The following is a 22584-nucleotide window of genomic DNA, read 5'->3' on the forward strand; positions in this document are numbered from 1 at the left end:
TACAGCTGTTCATTTCTCCTCTCTGTTCAGAAAGAGCCAGTCGTGGCTTATTGCAGAAGTTATTGAAGTTGATGGACTTGCTCTAGATTTACATTGGATACAAACACTCAGGATGTCACCCACTGGAGCGTTGGACCTTCATTTCCCCATGGAGAAAAATACAGCCAGTGACATTCAAGTAGAACAGCAAGGCAGTAGTCCCCTCCCCACTAAGTATCTTCTGTCAAGTTTCTCTGTAGGCAAAAACAGGAGAAAGAAGCAGTAACTCCACCAAGGAGTGGGCTAACATTCCTCCCATCTGCCAGTCCCACGCTCGTTCTGTTTTCACTTGGACCAAATCCTCCCAACCCCTTCTGCTTTATACTTCATTAAACTTGGGTGCCTTAGACACCAAGAATAATATCATCGGCCTTTGAAAGGTCACTTTCAAGGCACATTTCCATATCTTTTAATACCACTTCTCTCCTCAGCCCTGTCTATAGTACTGTCTTGGAAGCCTGAAAAGTAATTCCGTATTTTCCATATTGAATCTGTCCCCTCAACCCTGATCGACTTATTTATGACAGTAAAAGCTTATGCAAACACCGCCCCCACACAAAAACACTCCTCTCTTTGTTCCCGTGGATTCATGTTGATATTCTCCATCTCCAGAGTCTGGAGTACCTTCTGCGTCAAGGGCCGCACATTCCCATGCTGAGGTGCAATCCCTCCTGCCTCCACCTCCGCAGGCAAGAGAGGTAAAGGGATGCGCAGTCACGGAGAAGTTACAGCGCTGAGGCAAGGGCAGCTCCCACGCGCAGGGCCACCGCACCGCACCGGGGCCCCATGCAGGCGGCAAAGGCTGAGCGAGGCTTGGAGCGAGGAGCCACCTGAAGCGACAGCATGGCTGGAGCAGCGCAAAGCAACCAAACCAGGCAAAAACCAACTAAGACTGGTCCAGCTGAAGTCTGGAGCCTAAAACTTTCACAGGGTACACTGATTCGTCCTAATGAATTGACTCACCTGTACCCAGCCGGTCGGCAGGGATGCCCGGCTTTGCAGCTGTGGGTGGTAGGTAGACGCTCTTGGCTTGAATCCAGCCACAAAAAATATTTCATACCCAAAGAGGGAAGATAAAAAGGAAAGGGCAGAAATAAACAAAGCCAAACAACTTTCCTTAAGGAGCCTTCCAGAATTAAGAGCAGAAGGGAGTACAGTTTCTGCCCTGATGGTCTCAACAGCAAAACACCACCGGCAGCACGTGGTGCGAGCTAAAGGGCCATGCAGGTCTCGGGTACAGGACACTGTTTCTGTCTGCAGTTAGAGAGCTCTAAGGAACCACAGCACGATGTCAACGACAATGATTCATCACATTAATTTTTGCTATATTCACTTGTCCTTACATTGCCCTCGTGTACTACTTTGCCAACGACAACACCAGCTCATGTACAGGACTAATCCTCCTCCTTCCAGTCCCCAAATGCCGTGTTTCCCCAGAGCCAAAAAATGTGTGGGGAGAAGGAAAAAAGCCCTCTCTAACCACCAGATGATACAGTTTTATTCCTCCCTTTTGTTAGCCTCAGTCCCACTTTAAGAAAAAACCTACCCAATGTAACACATACCAAAACCTCCCCCCATGAAGAAGGCAAGCTTTGTTTCTGTAATTCTTAGTTCCTCTGCAAAAAGTTTTGAGCATCTGAAAACACCCACCAAAAACTTCAATAAACAGAAACTGCCTTTCACATCATTTCTGAAAACATGCTGGGCCAGCTCCGAACCTGGTGCAGCTGCCCTGGTTCGGGAGTCATGCTGGTGGGCTGTTTGGCCCTCTGCAATCTGGGCTACACACTCTACTGTATGGGATATCTCCTGGAATGGAGGAGCAAAATCAAAAGAAGTCAAACAAATTGAGGCACAACTATAATATGAAGAACATCTATTTTTCTATATGCACTATTATTTTAAAAGACATGCTGTCAGCCTTGTATTTTCAGACTTAACCACATAGAAAGAAATCCTATCTCTATTAGGCAGCAAAGCTGTGCTACTGAGATTTTTTTTTTTTTAAAGCTATTACTTCATTATTTCCTTGCCACACCCTTGTTCTCTCTCTTATCTTCTCGTAGTTTTTCTTAAATGAGTAGATCCCATTTTTGCAATGCCCCAAACAGAGCAACAGACAAGCACCTTTCATAAAGAAAAATTATGACAGCTGACCCATGCAGTCATAGGCCTTTGAAATGCATCTCTCTTGTGCAGGAAAGGCCTGAGCTAACCAGATAATTTCATAGTGAAAATTCAGAAAGCACCTCTATATCCAGGTATGACTACAAAGTTGGTGCGCTTGTTCTTAGTACCAACTATTGTATGAACAACAGTTTCCAGATAAGACATAAATAGAACGTTTCCAGTCAATAGCATCCCTTTAAGCCTGCCATCAAAATCTGAACTTAGATGACTTAAGATACCTAAAGAGTTGCTGGCTTAGATTTTCACACTTTCATAACATTAGGCAAGTAACGTAGAAAAGTGCCAGCTGCTGGGTGCAGAAGGGCTGTGGTTACCTGTACTGGGGGACAGCCTCACGGAGGGGTGAGGACTCCACCGTGCGCTTGGCTCTTCTAACAAAACCCCAGCCTCTACTCCGAACTGCCACGGTGCAAAGTCCCAACGTGTTGCATAAAGTCATCAGCTCGACAAGAAGGGTTACGAGAAGCAGCCAAACGCAGGATGCTGAGACTGGTCCACCCAAACTCTAAGTCTTACTTGCTCCTCAACTTGCAGTCAGCGTGGCTTTATCTTAGTTTATCTGGGAAGCAGGGTTTTCTAAACACTGTTTCTAGGGCTCTTGAGCCGTTCAAAAAAAAAAAAAAAGAAAAAAGAGTTACAAAGTTTTCTCTCTAATCCCCAGCAATCCCAAGCACAAGAGCTTAAAAGTCCTTGTCCTCCAGCCGCGGTTCAGTTCCTTTTCTTAAAGCAGAAAAAAAGTAAAAACAGAAAAAAAAGTGCCGCCTCCTCTCCTTGTTTCTTTGTAATTAAAGAGAGCATCTATATCTTTCTTCTAAAAGTCTAGCAAATAACTCAAACACAGGAATATGGAAGCTTTCACAAAGTAGTGGTCCAAGAGCAGTTTTAATGCAAGACAAGAAATCTTGCAATACACAGATCAGAACATGCAAGGGGTAGAAAAGTAAAAGATTAGCGTGGCTCCGAATCTGTTGGGGGGGGGGGGGGACCCGACAGAAAACAAAAATCCAACGAACCCCCCTCAAGTTACAAAGACCTTTCCTTACGCGGCGTAACTCGGAGTGACCCCCTCTCCCCACCACACCCCCAAAAGAAGACAGGAGACCCCCAGCGCTCCAACCACCGCTTCGCAGAGCCCATTTGCAAGCGCTCAGCAGGGAAGCAAAGGAACCCCCGGGGCACCGAGAGCCCACCGCCGCCGCGCCGCAGAGCGACCGTACCGTCCCACGCCCGGCGTCCGGCGCTGCTCTCCGCGGCGACAGTCGGCGACAGCCCCTTCTTCCCGACACCGATCCGCGGCCAGGGAAAGCGGCGGTGCCCGGGGAGCGCTCCTCCCGGCGCGGGGGGGGGCTCATGCCAGAGCGGGGCACCGCATTTCAGCAGGAGCTACTGGGGGAAGAGGAAGGGAGCGAGGGGAAAGCCCCGCCGCAGTCACCGCTGGCTGTCACGGCGATCCCACCCCCCGCGGGCTTTCCACGCGTGGAGCGCCGTAACTCCTCGCGGCGCTGCCCCGCACCCCCTCCCTTCGTGTGTGGCGGGGGGGGCGGAGGGAAGAAGCAAAATAAACAGCGATTTATTGAGGTTTGGGGGTTTTTTTTCCCCCTCCCCTGGCAGAAGCGCCGCCCAACGCCGAGCCCCCCAGCCCCGCTCCCCGGAGCCCCGCTCACCCGGGCTGCGCCCTCAGCGCCCGCCCAGAGGCGCCCGCGGCCGGGCAGCAGCAGCAGCAGCGCCGGGCCCCGCCCGCGCCCGCTCCCGCTCCCGCTCCCGCTCCCGCTCCCGCTCCCGCTCCCGCCCCGGCGGCCGCGGCAGGCAAGCCCGCACCCGGCCATCCCTTATATCGCCGCCGCGGCTGCTATAAATAGCCCGGCCCCGCCGCCGGGGGCCGGGCCGGGTGCCGCCGGCGGGGGTTTCTCGGCGGCGGCCGAGACTCGCCGTCACCTGCGGCGGGGGCACGGCGATGTATTTCTCACTTTTGACTCATTTTTTACGCCGCTCTCCGGGGCGCGGCGCGGCTGCCGGGGGGGGGCCCGGGGCCCGCCGACCCCCGGCGCGGCAATGGGCCCGTCCGCCGCCGCAGCCGCCGCCGCGTTAAGGTGGACCGCGGCGGCCGGAGTGGGCGGCGGCACCTTAAGCCGGCCGGTGCCTCGCCTCTCCCCGCCCGGCGGCCCGGGGGGTCGTGGCAGAACGGGAGCGGGCCGACCCTCCGGGCCGCGGGGTCCGTGCAGCCACGGCAGAGGAGGAGGAGGAGGAGGAGGAGGAGGAGGAGGAAACAGCCGCGTCTGTGCGCACGCTGCTCGGTGGACAGGGCAGCAACGGGAGGGCACGGGGTGACACAAGCGGAGCTCATGCCACGTAATATTTCACTAACCGGCTACTATGCCCACGCACACGCACCCCCAGGTAGATATATATTCATACTAAATACGAGGAAGCCCTATCAACTTTTGCCACAGTCACAGAATTTGTGTTTCATACACCAGGGTTCATCCTAGATGGGACTTCAGGGAACGCATGGGCTGCGGTTACTTTTCCCATGTCTCCTTCGTGCCCTTGGCGATGGGAGACAGAACCAAAGCGATGCTTCACGTCTCACCTGCAGACTCCTTTGCCACCTCACACCTTCCCCGCGCAGCTGATGGGAGCTAAAGTCCTGCTTCTGTGCGTGCACTCGTTTATTTCCACACGCGGAGGAGGCAGGCAGTAGCTCCGTGACAGCAATCCATGTGAGCAAGGACTGCTCGGCCTGGCTCTGCCCCGTGTCCTACAAGGGGAGCATCTTGGGCACAATCCTGCAGGGTGCTGAGGCACCTGCCAAGTACCCAGAGCGTCTCAGGGGGCTGCATTTAGGCACCTGCTGACTTACCTTGCTGAGCCAGGGTGCACCTCTGCGTCGGTTTGCAAAGCAGATGTATGTGACTCGAATTGGTTCTCACAGACAAGCGAGCAGCCCCAGCTCCCCTCCTGTGCCAAACCAGCATTACGTACACCCCAGTACTCCCTGAAAACATCTACCCGAGGCAGTCAGTCTGGCACTGCGCTGTGGCCTGCACAAAACAAGAGAAAGCCTCCACGCTGTCTTTCCCGCATAAGTAAGAGGCAGAGAGAAGCACGCTGCCATTTCACAAACAAGATACATGAGCCTCTGCCTCAAAATCTGCAGTGATCCAGCAGCATGGAGGAGGTGAGAGGGAGCAGACCCACAGCAAGCAGCCACCGCACACCAGGCCACGGTGCCCGTGCTGGCTCACCATGCAAATTCTTTGCTAATCTCACCCTGTCTTGAGACACAGGAGAGGTGCCCAGGGGAACCCCTGCAGGCTTTCCCAACCAAACGGCAGGACTGAGGTGTTTTGTTCACGTGAATCAAAAGCTGGGTTTGTAAGACACATGTTTGTCAACAGGAATCACAGGTTTGCATGTGAATTTGGTGCAACACTCAGCTTCTCTGTTGCTGCAAATTTTCCTTCTGGGACAAAACCATCTCCTCCGTTTCCGGAGGGCAGACTTTGTCAGCAGCCACGCATGCAGCGGTGGAGGTGGCTGGCTATGAGGAATTTGTTCTTTTTTTCTATCAGCACGTCTTGCCATGAGCGAGGGCAGCACTGGCAAAGCTGCTGGTGAGCAGTACCCATTAGTGAGTCTCAAAACACAGCAGGTTGTTTATACACCTTCAAAGGTGTGGAAATGGGGTCACTAAATGCTGGGGACACAGCAGTCCTAGGACTGGTAGACCAAAGGTTTCAGGTTTAGATCTTTAAATCTGAGTATCCAGCTTTGTACTTGGGCATCTTAAACAGATCACCCTTCAGAGCAGGCACATTTCTGCTTCTGTGGAGATAGCTGTATTTCCAAACCAAGGGTGTATTCAGACACCCAAACCTGAAAATCTCTGATGCATTTCATACCAAAGTCAGTAACATTTGAGAGGAAAAGCCCGTGGCCTGGCTCCTGCATGTTGGGTCTCCAGGGTATTCCTCAGTTCTCAGTAGCCTTCCTGCCCATAAGAAATACTAAAATTATGTAAGGAGGAAAGCCAAAAACTCCTCTTTCAATTCCAGCCAGTATCTGGAGCAGCATTAAATTTCTTATAGTGCGTATTAGTTAACAACATTGCTAAAGGGGAATTGCTGTTGTGGTTGAGTGCTTACACAATACAACTCCTATTTAAGTGCATTTTTGTATCCTGCTGAGTCACCCCAAGGAGCCCTCAAACAAAACTTCATGTTCAGTTTGACAGCAGCGGCAGTGGTGTGAAGAGCCCCCCTCCTTTACCAGCCCTCCCCGGGGGATGCGAGTGCAGGACGGGCAACGCTTCAAACTGTGGAACTTATTACCAAGCTAAAAGAAAAAAGTGCCTTAAGATTTCAGCCAGCATTTCCCCCCATACGGCTTCAAGCACACGACATTTCCAGTCTGTTTCAGCTTCACTTAACAGATTAAAGCGACCGTACAGTCTCTGAACTGCTCAGGTCAGACTATACTTCAGGCGAACTGTCTCTAAATAAGAGAACACATTATTTATATAGCGTAATATTTCACTATTAGGGCTAGATGAATGTGCCTGTTTATTGTCCCATATTAAAGCTGAGTGGGTTAACGCAGTGCAAGCCACGTGTGGCCCCTCGGCTTGTTTTGCTGGCAGCTGCCTTTGGGGCTGGCTGGGGAGCTGAGGTCTGCAGCAGGCGGCTGCAAGCACAGGGGCTGGCACAGCACCGCAGCAATGCAGAGACTGTTTGCACAACAAAACGCAATGCCTTCTCTGCAGGAACAGTGCAATGGGTAAGATTTTTGTCTGTAGAAGTTCCTGCCGCTGCCACGTAGTTGGGACTGAGAGGTTGCTGCAGAGAAGGCAGAGGGTGGAGATGGGGTCTGAGGGCACGCAGTGGCCCTCCCATGAGCTAACCCAAGGTGCTGCTGGCATCACTGCCTGGAGGGTAGCTGGGTCCTGCTGGAGCAGGGAGCTGTACCCAAATGCACCCTGCAGACATGCATGCACCATCCTGCACTGGATCAGGTCTTGCTGGAGTGGAGACTCACGTGCCTGGCCTTTGGTGTTGAATTTGGAGAAGAGCACAAGGAGACCAAAGCCTGAGCCCTGCCTGATGCCTCAGTCTCAAATGAGAGGCAAAGGAAAAAGTTGAGGGGCTCCTATGATGTGCCAGATAGCTCCAAATCTGCATGAAACCAACACAAGAGCTATGCTGTCACTGTAAGCCCAGTCACTCAGAGGTAGCAGATCACTCCTTTGGGCTATGGATGAGCAATATTGCTGTGCGTCTACGGACAAGGAACAAGGAGCTATAAAAAAAGACAGCTTATAACAGCTGAGATTCATTTCACTGAATTTCTGTGTGGTGCTTGGCACAGGCTGTGGTAAAGCTACTTAGCAGTAGAGGACATCTAGTGATATTCACATGCAACTACATAAACCTGATAAAAGTTCACATGTGACCGCTTAAGAGCCGGCGTGGCTAAAGACTGGATATGGTGTGGCTGTAACAGCTGCAAGGGGACTGGCACAAGCTGACCACCCAGCAGCCTGCATGACCAGGTCACAAAGAAAAAAAAAAACCCAAGAGGCTTTATACATAGAAAACATACAGCAAGGGCATAGACAGAAAGCTCAGGGGAGCTGGTGGTGCTGCACCTTTTAACAAGGAGACACTACAGGGAAGCACAGTGCTTTTATTTCTACAGCAAAGACCCTGTAAGCAGCAATAGAGAGATTTAAATCAGTGGTTTTCTTTCAGGAATCTCTGCTCTTATCTCAATTTGGTTTTCATGTGACTCACCGTGAGCACACAGTATGAACGTCAGCCTCAAGACCAAGAATTTTTTCCTCCTCTAGTACAAGAGATCAGCCCTTTCTCCATACCCTTTTGCGCCTGCCGCTCTTTGTTTTAGGAAGGATACATAGAATACTTCCGCCCCCCCAGGTTATTTATAACAGGGAATTCTCTGGAAATATTTTTCCGTACATATTCCAGGCCTGGGATGAGGAATTTGGCTGTGAAACAAAGAGACTGACAATTTGGTTTCTAGAAAGACAAGCATCAGCAGAGCTTTATAAAAGAACACACTTCCCTAAGGAAACAGACTAATTTTATCTGACACCTCCTTTGAATGGAATTATTCCTGTTAAGATCACCATTAATTTAGGAGTAAGGGCTTCACATTTCAGGCCTCACCATCTTGCACTTATTTCCATGTCAGATGCACTTGGTTTACAAATGTTGAGGAAAAGTGGGACTTTATTATTCCTAATAAAACTCAAGGAAAGCAAGTTTCTGCTGGCCAGATTAGATCCTTGGGAAAAGCTGTGCAAACCTACAGTAGGGAGAAGTTTGTGGCTCAGCTGCCCAAGCTGGCTTCAGCTCAGCAAACAGGTCTGATACAGGATCTGGGTGGTACCTGGCTATTAAATGATGGCAGCAGACCAGGACTGGGAATAAATTCTGACCAGCACAAGCAGAGAGTGACCACAACACCAGTGAGTAGCCAGACAAGATTATTTTCTCATACAGAATAATTTTTCTGGGCTGAATTGCATGTTGAAGGCCCAATCCTGGATGGTCTTGCAATGAGAACTGAGTATGAATTTGGTGCACAGAGATATCTACCCAAAATGCAAAGGATGGTGTTGAAAGGCCACAGGGACATGGGCAAAAGAACAGAGGAAAAGGCTGTGTTAGCTAAGACGATGCTGCAAGGACTGTTGGTTCTTGGGCCCTTCATGCATTTGTGTGATTTATCAATGGGCTCTATATTTAGCAATCATAAGACCAGAGTGTGGAGCAGCCCCAGCTCCTTGCCGGTGAAGGGGCTCTCCGGAGGGGAGCTGGTGGCTAGCAGAGGCTGGCACAGCTCTGAGAGCTCCGTGGTAGCTGCTTGTACAAGGCAGGAGTCATTTCTCCAGCACACTGAGTCATTGTAGGAAGGAGACCGAATCTTACCCAATTTCTGAAAGCAGAACAGCTCTAAGCTCCCTTGTGATGAAACAAAAGCTGGCAGAGCACATGCTGTTATGTAGCAGGCAAAAAAGCCACTTGAGACACATTCAGGAGGTCTTCATATGAGCAGCAGTAAAGGACACTTCAGAGGCTGAAAGCTGCTGGTGTTGAGCAGGGAAGGCACAGTGCTGCTGCTTCAGTACTGGAGAGCTGCAAATTAATGTATGATGTGAGTTTTAAGGCAGAGGAGATGAGGAAATCAATGACCCAGACAGAAGGGGAGATAGTGCCAGATGAAGCCTGATGACAACATTTCCAGGCAATTTGTTCACGCTGCTGGATGAGCTGCTTGTGGAGAGATGGAACAGATTAGAGATGACTGCATATACTTTGCCCAAGAGCAAGATTGTGAGATTCACAGTCGCAAGGGCCTTGGTGGCTGTGCTGCCTCCATGCAGAAATAGTACTAACTGATTCTCTTAACTATCAAAGCATTAGCTCCAGCTGATTTTACCATTTCTGCCTGTAAAAATGTAATTACTTTCCCTCTTAGGGATTTCATCTGAGGGGTGTCAATGTTACAGTCACATGTTCACTCACAAATACAGTCTGGTGAAAAAGTCAGGCTCTCAGGGGAATTTGAATGTGAAGGGACATGTGTCAATCAGAACACTAACAAGATTTAGCTATGAAAATCTTATTCTAAGATATATTGTAATTGCCATTTTACTGGAAAGAGAATGACAAGGGCTTCTTATGTTGCACTAGCAGTCCAAAAGCAGTTGCAGTGGACTGACCTGCAGAAATGTAATATCCAGCAGGAAGAAAAACCAGCTAATCTATCTAGACAATCTGTCTACTTAATGCTCAGGTTTCTGGTTGGACACTCATCACACGTCAAGAGCTAAGGCAACAGAATTAAGCACAGGAGAAAGACAAGTGGCCTGGACACTGGCTGCAGGCTGAGATATGAAGGCAGAACATGGCAAGTGGGAAGCAGGGTATATTCACATTGCTTCAGTTTTAATGATCTCAGTCCCACATGTACAAAAGAGCTTATCTTCTTGGAGTGCTTGAACTTTGGGCAGGTCAGTTCAAGCACCACATCTGAGATGCAGCAGCATGGCACTTGGGAGCACGCTGTGTCTTAGCCTGCAAGTCCAAATACAAAGCAGGGAACGTACAACATTGAGAAATATTATACAGGGAGAGCTGTAGCAGCTGCAGTTGGTGGTGGCTCTGTCCTGCTCTTCTTCAGCACCCCCCTACTAGTTATTTATTATTTCCTAGGCTGATTTCAACCATCTTATCCAGTGACCTTATGCATCTTTTGGGCTGCTTCAGTATGGTTAGAACATAGGAGGGGTATTCCCCCAAGACAAGATGCAAGACAGGCTCAGCATGGAGGCTAAGAAACCCTAAAGCACAGACCCAGGATTTCCCAGATCTCTGTCCTTGCACCTGGAGCTTATTTCTGCTTCTGTTGCAAGCAGGGCACAGATGTATGCGCAGTAAGTCCTGTGCGCGGGCGATTCTCTGCCCATGTGCTCTGGAATTGGCAGGGCTAGTCTGCCCTGCCGTTTACTGAGCGCAATACCTTAATAAAGCAGTTGAACTTGTAGTGGCTGTCAAACCTACACTGGGGCAGGGACCCTGCTCTTTGGTTGGCCTTATTGGCTTGTATACAGAGCAGAATGCTGTAAACAGAGCTATAAATACTCCTGTGCCCACTGCATGCTCGAGGTCAGAGCAAATGAGCATAGCAATTCCTTCTGGCTTTAAAAATAAGCTATGAATCAATGCATTCATTGCAGGCTGAGTATCCCTGGAACGAGGCTGGTGGTGCTGCTCCAAAACATTAGCATTCTGGGCAAGAGCACTGTAGAGAACAAGGTACATGGTAGTGAACAGCACAGAAGAGGACATGAAGCAGCCTGGTCCCTAAAGCTGACCTCTGGCAAGCAGTTATTCAGCAGAACACCTGGATGCCAAACCTGGAAATACCTGTTGGCTCGAGGAAGTATTTATAACCCTCTGAATGGCACTGACCTGCCAGGTTACATCTCTCTGCTGCATCTCAGCCTCCATGCTCTCCACATGAAACTCACTTTATCACCTCATAGCTGAGGACGCAGGACAGGTAAGAGGAATGGGAGCTGACCTGGAGTTGGAAAGCCAAACATCAGCCCTAGGCAGGGCAGCACGACCTCACTGCCAGCACGACCTCACTGCCAGCACATCAGCTACCACCCTGCAAGCCCAGAGAATGCAGTCAAGAAGGCAGGATGCATCCTACTCAACATTGCCAAGAGTAAAAGCTAATGCTCTTCAGCCCAAACTCCCTGCACAGGGAAAAGGCAGATCCAAACATCTGCCAGAATTACATGGTGGCAGAATCCAGCTTTAGATTAATCCTGCCTTAGCCAGGCACATGAACAAAGGTCCGTCATCCCTACCTCCTTTATGGGAAAGCCCTGGAGTTACACCTAGAAGAGATGCACCCTATGAACTCACCTTGGATGTCCCCTGCAGGGAGACACTTCTCTGATTTCTGAAAGATGATTTTATCTGGGAAGAACAACTGTCTCCAGTAAATTCTTGATGCTACTGGCCCAAAGACTATGGTAGCCAATATTTTTGTAGAAAAGCATTTCAAAGAGGCTCTCCTTCTCTTTCCAATTCATATTACTCTTCTCCCCCTACTTACCAACTTTGCAAACATTTTTTGTGGCTGAATAACATTTTTGGTCCACTGCCTGTTTCAATCAAGGAAAACCTTTCTATTGACTTCTGGGACAGTCAGGCCCAGCTATTAGTGAAACATAAAAGCATTCAAACCCCACACTACTGGGATTGTGTGTGTAAATGGCATTACTTCCCCACTCCTGTGGTTGCTCATGAGATCAGGACACAAAGGCAGCCTGTCTTTTGGGAGCCTTCCTTCCTTTAGAAGCCTGTTTGCCTTTCTATCTCATAATGACAGTGAGAAATCCTTAGGGATTTTCTAACTCCCATTCCCCAGCAGAGAGCCCCAGCAGGCAAAGGCTTTGTCAGGCAGCATGTTAATGAAACAGAAAACATGACCTGAATTTTTATAGCTTGTACTTAGCAGGTCATTTACTTGTCATGAAAAGGGACATTTTGCATTGGTTGCCAATAATAGCTTCAGAAAAGCAAGCACTTAGCTCTCATGTTTAATTCCCATGAGGAGGAAGGGGGAGAGGAGACCCAGAGCTGCTCCCTTTCCCCCAGCCCACACTGGGATATTCAAACTAATCAGAGCAGACTTCTAAAATTTACTTGCAGGAATGGGAGTGCTTCTGTGACAGTGAAGCCCACGTGTGGCCAAGCTGAGCCCCAGATCCCAACCGAGAATGGTTTCTCATCCTCACATCCCACTCAGCAGCAGCCCAGCTGAGCAGCACTTTGTAGAGCAGAGCTTGCCATTTTCCTGGCAGGCCTGCACTGTTCTGGCTGTTTAAGTTAGCTCTCCAGGTCAAGGCTGGGTCACCTGACCCAGACTAAAATTGTAATTTTGTGATTTTCACAAGCTGGATGGTCAGGCCTTCCTCTTTATATGGGGACCAGGGAGGTAAAGCCCTTCCCACTGTAAGGGAAGATCAGGTTCGAGACCACCTGAGGAACATGAATGTACACAAGTCTATGGGACCTGATGAGATGCATCCCAGAGGCCTGAGGGAACTGGCTGATGTCATTGCCAAGCCACTCTCCATGATATTTGAAAAGTCTTGTCAGTCAGGTGAAGTCCCTGGTGAATGGAGGAAGGGAAACGTTGTGCCCATTTTTAAAAAGGGAAGAAAGGAGGACCCTGGGAACTACCCACCTGTCAGCCTCACTTCTGTGCCTGGGAAGATCATGGAACAGATCCTCCTAGAAGCTATGCTTAAGCACATGGAAGACAGGGAGGTGATTCGAGACAGCCAGCACGGATTCACCAAGGGCAAGTCCTGCCTGACCAACCTAGTGGCTTTCTATGAAGGAGGGACTGCATCAGTGGACAAAGGAAAAAAAATGGACTTCTGTAAAGCCTTTGACACAGTCCCCCACAACATCCTTCTCTCTAAATTAGGGAGATATGGATTTGATGTGTGGACTGTTTGGTGGATAAGGAATTGGCTGGATGGTCACATCCAGAGGGTAGTGGTCAATGGCTCAATGTCCAAATGGAGACCGGTGACAAGTGGTGTCCCTCAGGGGTCCGTACTGGGACCAGTGCTGTTTAATATCTTCATCAATGACATAGACAGTGGGATTGAGTGCACCCTCAGCAAGTTTGCAGATGACACCAAGCTGAGTGGTGCAGTTGACACACCAGAAGGATGAGATGTCATCCAAAGGGACCTGGACAAGCTGGGGAGGTGGGCCTGTGTGAACTTCATGAGGTTCAACAAGGCCGAGTGCAAGGTCCTGCACCTGGGATGGGGCAACCCCCAATATCTATACAGGCTGGGGGATAAAGGGATTGAGAGCGGCCCTGCGGAGAAGGACTCGGGGGTACTGGGGGATGAAAAGCTGGACATGAGCCAACAATGTGGTCTTGCAGCCCAGAAAGCCAACCGTATCCTGGGCTGCATCAAAAGCAGCGTGGCCAGCAGGTCGAGGGAGGGGATTCTGCCCCTCTACTCTGCTCTGGTGAGACCTCACCTGGAGTACTGCGTCCAGCTCTGGAGCCCTCAGCACAAGAAGGACATGGACCTGCTGGAGTGGGTCCAGAGGAGGGCTGCAAAAATGATCCGAGGGCTGGAGCACCTCTCCTACGAGGCCAGGCTGAGAGAGTTGGGGTTGTTCAGCCTGGAGAAGGGAAGGCTGAGGGGAGACCTTATTGCGGCCTTTCAGTACTTAAAGGGGACCTATAGGAAGCATGGGGAGAATCTTTTTAGCAAGGCCTGTTGTGACAGGACAAGGAGTAATGGATTTAAACTAAAGGAGGGTAGATTTAGACTGGATATAAGGAAGAAATTTTGTACAATGAGGGTGGTGAAGCACTGGAACAGGTTGCCCAGAGAGGTAGTGGAGGCCCCATCCCTGGAAACATTCCAGGTCAGGTTGGATGGGGCTCTGAGCAACGTGCTCTAGTTAAAGCTGTCCCTGCTCACTGCAGGGGGTTTGGGCTAGATGATCTCTAAAGGTCCCTTCCAACCCAAAGCATTCTATAAGGGGAACAGTGAGGCATGCAAATGCCCCCAGAGATAAGGAAGATGTTCTTAAACAGTCTCTGAGTCCAAACTAGCACATGTATCAGCTGCAAATCTGAACTGGGCACAAGAGCAGTCCTGGCCTGTGCCAAATCCGAATCATTAGATGAAGTGATGATAAGCACTTTCCATCTCTACAGAAGTGACACAAGGGCCCATTTCTCTCCTCACCTCTCCATGCCCATGTAAGCTTCAAATAATAAAAGTTGGGATGAAACTCCTCACAAGACCTTTGAGCACCTTTAGCAGCTCCTGCACTGGCTGAGAGGTGAACAAAACTTTCTCACTGGTTCCAAATACTGCATTTTCAGCTGTGCAATATTCTTTGTGTCTCATGGAGAAACCTTAAATCTAAGATGAAAAATGTTTGTGATTTCCACTATTTAAATGAGAAAAACTTCAGATTTCCATGGAAAACTCTAGAGACTGGATAATCTCTGTGGTTGGTACAGACTGCTTTGCTCTCCACGCAGTATTCTCAGTGTTTTGGCTCAGTCTTCCACCTCCTGTTGTCCATGTTGCTAGAAACCTCTCCAGTGCCTCCTTCTTCAAGCCTTGAATTAGCTGAGTCCCTTCCAAAGAAGCACACTAAAGACTGATGAAGAAAAAGAAAGCAACACTGCGATACAGTTTCCAGCTCTCTCATGATTCCCTGTGCATATATCCAATATCCTCTCCCCATCCTTAGACCCCTTTCTGTGACACTAGGGTGTGAACATTTGTGCACTGTACAACATGACAGAACTCCTTGGCAGGGTCACAGACTCCTGGAAAAGTATATTGGAAGGGACCTGTGGAGGTCTATAGTCCAGCCTCCTGCTCAAACTGGATGTTATTGCGAACACTAGACCAGACAGCCATGGTTTTGAGTCCAGACACAACTGTAGTGCGTTAATTACTGCCTGCTGCACTCTCACATATGTGAGCTACATGAGCATTTGTCAATGGCAATAATTGAGTCATGATATTATTCCATTAATTCCTTCTGTTCCTACAGCTTACTTCTAAGTCTTGCTGTCATCTACACTATTAATGAACTAAGATCACATGCCCATTTTTCTGGAGGGCATATAAAACTAAAGGCTGGTGTTTTCATGCCCTCACCAATTAGTAGTACCGTAGTCCATCATAGGTCAATGGGGCTGTTGTTGAATAGCCCTTTGCTCCAAAAAGAGCCAGCTGTCAGAAGACTGTCCTCACCAAGAGGTAGACCCTGCCCTCAAGAGCTGAAGCAGACCAAGCATAGGTGAGGACTCATGACTGCATGAAGTCGGAGCCAGGAGTGCTGACATGACGCTACTCTAACTCATGCAGGTACGCACATTTCATCATGCATTTATGTCTCTGAGGGAAAAATCCACGCATCTATCAGGCCAGTCTGACCAATGCCTTTCACACATGAGCCATCAAACTGCCATACTTGCCCCTGTGCAGGGTCTTTAAGATGCTGGTATCCAACCGTATTCACCAGGGCAGGATCATTGAATTACTGAGTGCACTCAGTACAGGATATTTAATAAGGGCATGAAAAAGCTACCGAGAAACAGAGATCATGACCCTGTTTCTGCTAAACCAGTTTAATTTTAAAATAAAACCTCTAAAGAAAAATTTAAAGGGACCTGTAAACATGGATAGTATGGCTCATCAGATTAATTACAGGACAGAGTGCATTTCAGATATTGATCTGGGTCTGGAAAGGATTTAATAAGATTAGTTAGGAGTTACTAGCACAAGATGGAGATATTAATGTAGTTCATAGCTTTGCTGAAGTCAGGGTACTTACACTAGACAGAAGTGCAGCCCTTCGAAATCCCCAAGCAGAAACTACCACAAACTTTAAAAACGTCAATAGATCAAGCCTCAGAGGAACTGTTATTCATTTCACATATGGAAAATGGGAAAACCAAGGCTCTTTGCCCCACTTTTTTAAAGGTGGTTGATGGGAAACTTTCAAGCACAGCAAATTTTAGAAGGAGAAAACCTACTCAAAGCTCAGTGAATCTGCCAGGCATTAGATCAGGTCACAAAAAAAACTTATACTCCTTACTCAAAAAAGGACCATCTTGAAATGGAAAGTCACTTGAATTGCCATCATGGTTGGTACAAGTTACCTTCTGTGCTTCCTGAAAGGGGAGTTGAGTTTGGAATGGTTTCAAAGACAGACTAATGATTTTGGCCTGAAGAGTTGCTGTTTGCCCAGCATCCAGGCACCACGTGGAGACCTTATCGGGATGCTGCTTGGATTGTGCTACTCTTCACATTTCTTCTGCTTGCTGCCAAGTTCTGATAAAAGTGAACTATTTCTTTTCAGAGGGAAATCAATGATATGTTGTGTGAGTGAGCAAGGACTCAGCCTTCTCTCCACATCTCCTTGCTCACCAGGCCCGGGTGGTGTTTATGGAAGGCCGTACACTTTTACAAATATCTCTTTGCAAGAAGCAAAGCTGAGGGTCACAGGACTTCTGTGGAAGTCTCCTGGTGAAGGGTCCTAATAGTCTAAGGACCTCTGCTTGAGTATAGCTGCATGGACACATGCAAAGTTGCTTGCAGCATTGAGGCTCCATCTCACCCTCAGCATATTGCCATTCTGAAATTCATTTGGATAATGGACTTGCTTGCACAGGTCTTGATATCTGAGGATGTAATCTTTTGAATTCTGTGACAGTCTGGATTCCAATAATCCAAAGTGTGTCCTGAATGAGCATGTGGGGGTTGTTTGCACTAACAAGATGCTAATTTGATCTAAAAAGATGCTTCAGCATGCTCCAGTAATTCTGATTGCATCATAATTCAATCCCTGGCCTCTTTTCTGTTGAGAGTGTGTCACCAAAATTTCCAGTATCCCATATCAGCCATGCCCCTTTAGAAAATAGAAGCTACCAGCTCATTTAAAAATCAGCTGTCAAGTAATGTCAGTTTTTACTCAGACTCCAGCCAAGTTCCAAATCAGCAAGACTAGAAATAAAAGGCTCTCATGTGGGCTGCTAAGTGGGACCTCTTCATTCCCCCTCAGCTGTGCAAAGATCATGAGCAGTTACATGATTGGAGAGCCTGATCCTCATTTCTCAAGCCACAGAAAAGCCAGAGAAAAGAGAAATCCAAGTGTCATGACTTGAGACATTTGAGGAAATACTGTAACAGAGTATGAGGAAAATTCAGTCACTTGCAGGAAGAAAATGATTTCTGGGCCACAGGGGCAGGGGGACCTAGTTCACCTATGGGTTGTAGAAAGTGGTCTAGGCCATTCATGAGAGATTTTCCTTTCTACTGCCACTGGAGGATGACATAAACAATCGAGTGAATTGCATTGTTGCCTTGAAGTAGAGATCCACTAACAGGAGTGGGAAATCTAAGGCTTAAGAGAAGACAGTCTTGATCTGTGATGGTATGCAGGTGTCGAGTTTTGAAGTGTTGCAATTAAAAGAAAAAAACTCTGAGGAAAGCAGAAAGTGGCACAGCAGACTGAAAATAAAATCCTTGGAAGAGTAGACTCAGGCACAGAATAAAGGGATTTAAGGAGTTGACAGATCATGTGCACTTCAGTAATCAGAAAAAAGCTAGAAATAAAAGTAAGTATTCCTTTGTATCTCATACTTTTCTTTTCTTTGGGAGTGAAGAAAAACAAAAAAGCCTGACTCTCAATTGTATTGGGGGAAAAAACATCTGATTGTGTTCCTCTCTTAAGAAATTAAGCTAACAAGGGATTTAGATTTGAAAGGAAGAAAGAGGATCCTCTTTGCTTTCAGATTAAATACCTAACAATGGCACTTCGGCCTGCAGTGCTTAAAATCTGTGCAAGTGCTCACGTGTACACTAAATCCACAGGAGTTAGATCTTGGAGGCTGAGACTGCAGAGGCTGTGTGAACACCAGCAGTCGGGTTCCCCCTCCTCCCCAAAATATCCTCTGTCCTCCTCCCACTCCCTTTTTCAGCTTTGATGTGAAATCACCATTTCCAGAATGTGTTCTTGGAAGCTCATAATCTGATTTTGGGGGAAAACCTCCATCCATGATAAGCTGTTTCCATGGGGATTAAATATTTCAGTTTCATTTTTGTGCTGGGAGCTTCTATAGAAGATTTGCTTGCCAGTTTTCATGCCACTGAAAAGATAAGGAAAATATCACCATGACAGATGCCAATTTATACTCCCTCCGTGTAGAAGATACTAGGTAGGGCAAAGTATGGCATATCAAAGCTGTTTGACTCTGTATGACAAATATAAACATTTTCTCATTATGGAATAATCTTAATATACAAATGAATGAGAAGTATCAAGAGATAAATTTGAAAGGTTCAAGTCTCCCAGTCCCTATTAGCATTCCAGAAGAGGCAATGGAAAAACCAACCCCCTAAACCAAATCTATCTGGAGAGTAAGCTGCGAAAGCAGGTAGTAATGACATACCTAACCAGGGATTTCTCATTTGCCTTTTATTGTATTAATGATGAGTGGTCCCAACCTGAATTCTGCAGCTATGCAAGATTCCCAGTGAAGCCACCAAGAATTTACCGGGGCAGGGACGAGGGAAGCCTCTCAGTTGCACCTTTGATATCTGGAGTCACTCCAGCTGTGCCTGGAAAGGCTAAAACTTCTTGGCCACATCCTTTTATACTTGATGAAAAAGCTCCTAAGTTGTACATAACTTACTGTGACTTCACTGATAAAGAATACACCTTTGATGCAGTTTTTCCTCTGCTCATTAGATTACAAAAACACTTATAAAAGCGGAGTGTCCCATTTTAGTATAGGCTACTTATTCATATCTCCTGATTGCAAAACAGATATTTGCGTGGCTTGGCAGGGCTTTGGTCCTGCTCCATACCCGCCTATTTGCACGAGTCTGAATTGAGACTAGATTCTCGCAGCTTGGGCGTCTCCTTCACATGTTCCCAAACTTGGTCACTGAAACCAGTTGTGAGGTCTGTGGGGTAAACTCTCCTTTGCTCTTGTCTCCTCAGATGGGCCAACAGAGTAGAAGTCTGACTAGCATCCTACTCTCAGAGTGGTTCCCAGGCACCAAGCCAGCACAGTAAGAGCAGGCAACAGGGTCATGCAACAACCTGAAGCTGAACGCTGACTTGGCACTGGTAACACCCAAGTACGTCCTTCTTCAAGGCAACTCTGCAATGCAAGTGCTGTTGATGGGAGACACAGTCAGACTATAATCAGGACCTGAAGGCTTTATCATAGTCCTGGAGCTGGTCAAACAGTGGTCAGAAAAGTTGGGTTTCTTTCCTCCAGAAGTACCATTTTCTGTTGAAAAAGTGTGTGTGTGTGTGTTTTGGGGCGGGACACTCAGAACAGGTTTCATCAAGAATTCTCATGCTTTCAGTAGACACCTCTAACACTTTTAACCCCAATATTTTCCAGGGGGAAAAAAACCTCAAAAGTCAATGACAACATCATCTAAAGAGATCCTCCTGGCTGTCTTTCTCCCCTCTTTCACATTAAGAATGGGAAAATGATGAAAGGTGCTTTCCAGACAGCTGTGATGTTGAGTAACCTGCAAAGGATATGGGACTTTGAGAACACAGAAAAAACTTGTTATTGTATCCCCTCCCTACATCTGCCTGTCTGGGAAGCCAGCTGCAGCATCTGTCCACAGTTTTGTTGTCAAATAACACCAGCCTTTAAGGTACTCAGTAAGACGCTGGGTTTGGACACTGACGAGTAAGCAAGTACTGCATGAGCTCATTTGAGCAGTGAGGAGAATGGACAGGGAGATCTTTGCTTCCAGCTGTTTTGTTGTGTGCTGGCTCATTCACTTAGTGATTTGTAATTTGTTGCTGGTGAAGCAAACCAGAGCTCCTGCCCATTGCTGCCACATGAAGAGCAATGGGGAAAAGCCGCCTCTGTAGGCTGCCTGTGACACAGACCTTCCCATTGCCGCTTCTAGGATTAGAGCACATTTGCAACACGCTGCTTAAAGGCTGCATTTGACACAATCTTTCCTTTTAAAGGAGCCTTAAAGCCACTTCTTTCTATTTAGCAAGTATCATTACTTTGAAGAAATTCAGTTCTCAAATTCAGCTTGTAAAATTAATCTCACCATTTCCCCCAACCCCTGTTACCAGCTGGAGTAAAATATCCACGCTGTTTTCTTGATTAAAAGATTGTTGCAATCAGCAATGAATGAACAACTGTTCATGAGGGTAAAATTGAAATGATCCCTGATGTGAGCACATGAGCTGTTACAAATTTTTCCATGCTGAGCTTTCAAAATAATTATAGTAACCCTGCATAATTCAGCTTAGGCTTTATTGTATTCCACATCAAATCAAACCCAATAACAGTTATTTCTAAAATAGCAATATTCTTTCAGCACAACTCACCCAAATAGAATCAGTTCTCTCAGTGGGCTTTCTCTTCTATGAAGAAATGCAGTGTGATTTACAATTACACAGAAAATTGGCCCACTGATGCAGTCCTATCGCTGGTACCATGAGTAACAGGCTCTGCTGTCAGAGATTCACCTAGTTAAAGATAGCGGATATTTCACACCTAATACACTAGTGACAGCCCAAGCCTGCCAGCTGCTCTCTGACTACACTCTGGAGAAATAAATGCTTCTGTTTTCTCAGCTCTGGTCCTGATCTTGCACACAAAAGCAGCTCTGCCAACTAGCTCCCAATAGCAACAAGCTGGATCCTAACAACTCATAAGAAAAAGGATCAGGTTAGAGGCCCGTGTCCTGAGATTTGGCTGGACAAAGAAAAGGAAGCAAGAACCACATAGCAAAGGAGAAAGATCAAATTAAGCTAGGTTTAAATAGACTTAAAATGTTGTCAGATACAATTGTACAAGTCAATGCTCAATTGGACAACGGTCGGGAGCCCTAGAAAATAATGAGAATACTTCGGACTGACGAGTTTGGGGAACAGGAATGGGAACTGAAGGAGGTAATCCTTTTATTATGCTACTAAATTGTTGGTGGAATTACGGGTGAAAGTCCAACTCATGAACTGATGAGTTCAAATGTTCCCCATTAACAGGAAATTTTGTCCCTCTGGAGTTTACCCTAGCAGGGAATGGCAGTACTTGAACAACTTGCTGAAAACTGAAACTGGAAGTTTCACAGAAGAAATAAGGCAAAGTATTCTAAACCCAAGTCAGTGTTTATCATTGGAACAAATCCCTTGTGGAAGGGCTGGATTTTCTCCCATTTGTGCTTTTGTATGGAGACAAGATGCCTTTGTATAAGATCTGAAAAAAATCCCACAGTTTTTGACCTTCAAATAAGGGAACTTGGTAAAATTAGGATCATCTGAAATACAATGTTGTTCCTTCATGAAAGACTTCAGTTTTGAAATAGGTTTTTGTCTTCCACCAGCTACAGAAGTAAAGCTTTCAGGACTTCCCAGTCCCAAGGATGGAAAAGAAAGATTCCCCACAACAATTAGTGTGCCAAAGCCTGGGGCTGATCCACAATATGGAGCTCTGGTTCAGTCCCTTCTCTGTCCAGGCTGGTGAAAACTTTTGCATCTCCTTTTTTGCATAATATAAATGCTATGAAGATGTTTGTTTAAGGTGTGCAATCGTTATCATACTGAAATTAATACATTAGTAATAAATTAATTGATTACATTTTTAAAAATAATTCCCATTACAAAGAGACCCATTTCAGTTTTCAGGAATTGGGCAAGGGGGAAGCATGAAGAGATTCCTCTGCAATTCCATGTGGCCTGTGATGTGCAGGAGATCATAATACGTGAGCTGGTGGGCATAGATCTTATTCTTCCCAGCTTTAGACATCTAGGGAGTAAGATTTTATCCATGAGCTAGGTGAAGTTTAAAGGTAGATATGCTATAACTAGCTTAACAGGGAGAGCTGAAAGAAACCAGACAGGTTTCTTTCTCCTTCAGTCTGAAAGAAACACAGAGAACTACGTGAGGTTTCCCAATCGACCAATTAGTTATCAGTAAACATGCGAGGGGGGAACTGCTTTCAGCATGAAGCACACATGGGTGTTTTACAGAATCAGGACCCAAAATGAAACTGATACAATCTGTTCGGTAACTCATTAGCAGATAGGGTACGAAAGTGCGCATGCTTATCCACAATGGGACAGCCGTGCTCTTTGGATCAAGAGAGATTCCCAGGGATTTTCAGCTCTGTATCAGGCCCTACACGTTAGAGTTTGCCACGCTCCACAGGCTTCAGAGGAGCTGAGCCAAGCCCCTGGATGTGGATTA

The 22584-nt window shown here is 47.2% G+C and overlaps 1 protein-coding gene across 1 annotated transcript in view; it reads right to left on the reverse strand.

Moving 5' to 3' along the window:
• Nucleotides 1–3472, reverse strand: part of MRAS (muscle RAS oncogene homolog) — a 40328-nt gene extending 36856 nt beyond the window's left edge. Inside the window, exon 1 of the mRNA XM_075710312.1 lies at nt 3447–3472. The gene's annotated coding sequence lies outside the window, so the exon portion shown is untranslated. The remainder of the gene's footprint in view (nt 1–3446) is intronic.
• Nucleotides 3473–22584: the final 19112 nt, after the last annotated feature.

Source organism: Pelecanus crispus, chromosome 5 (genome assembly GCF_030463565.1).
Source record: "Pelecanus crispus isolate bPelCri1 chromosome 5, bPelCri1.pri, whole genome shotgun sequence".
Lineage (NCBI taxonomy): Eukaryota > Metazoa > Chordata > Aves > Pelecaniformes > Pelecanidae > Pelecanus > Pelecanus crispus.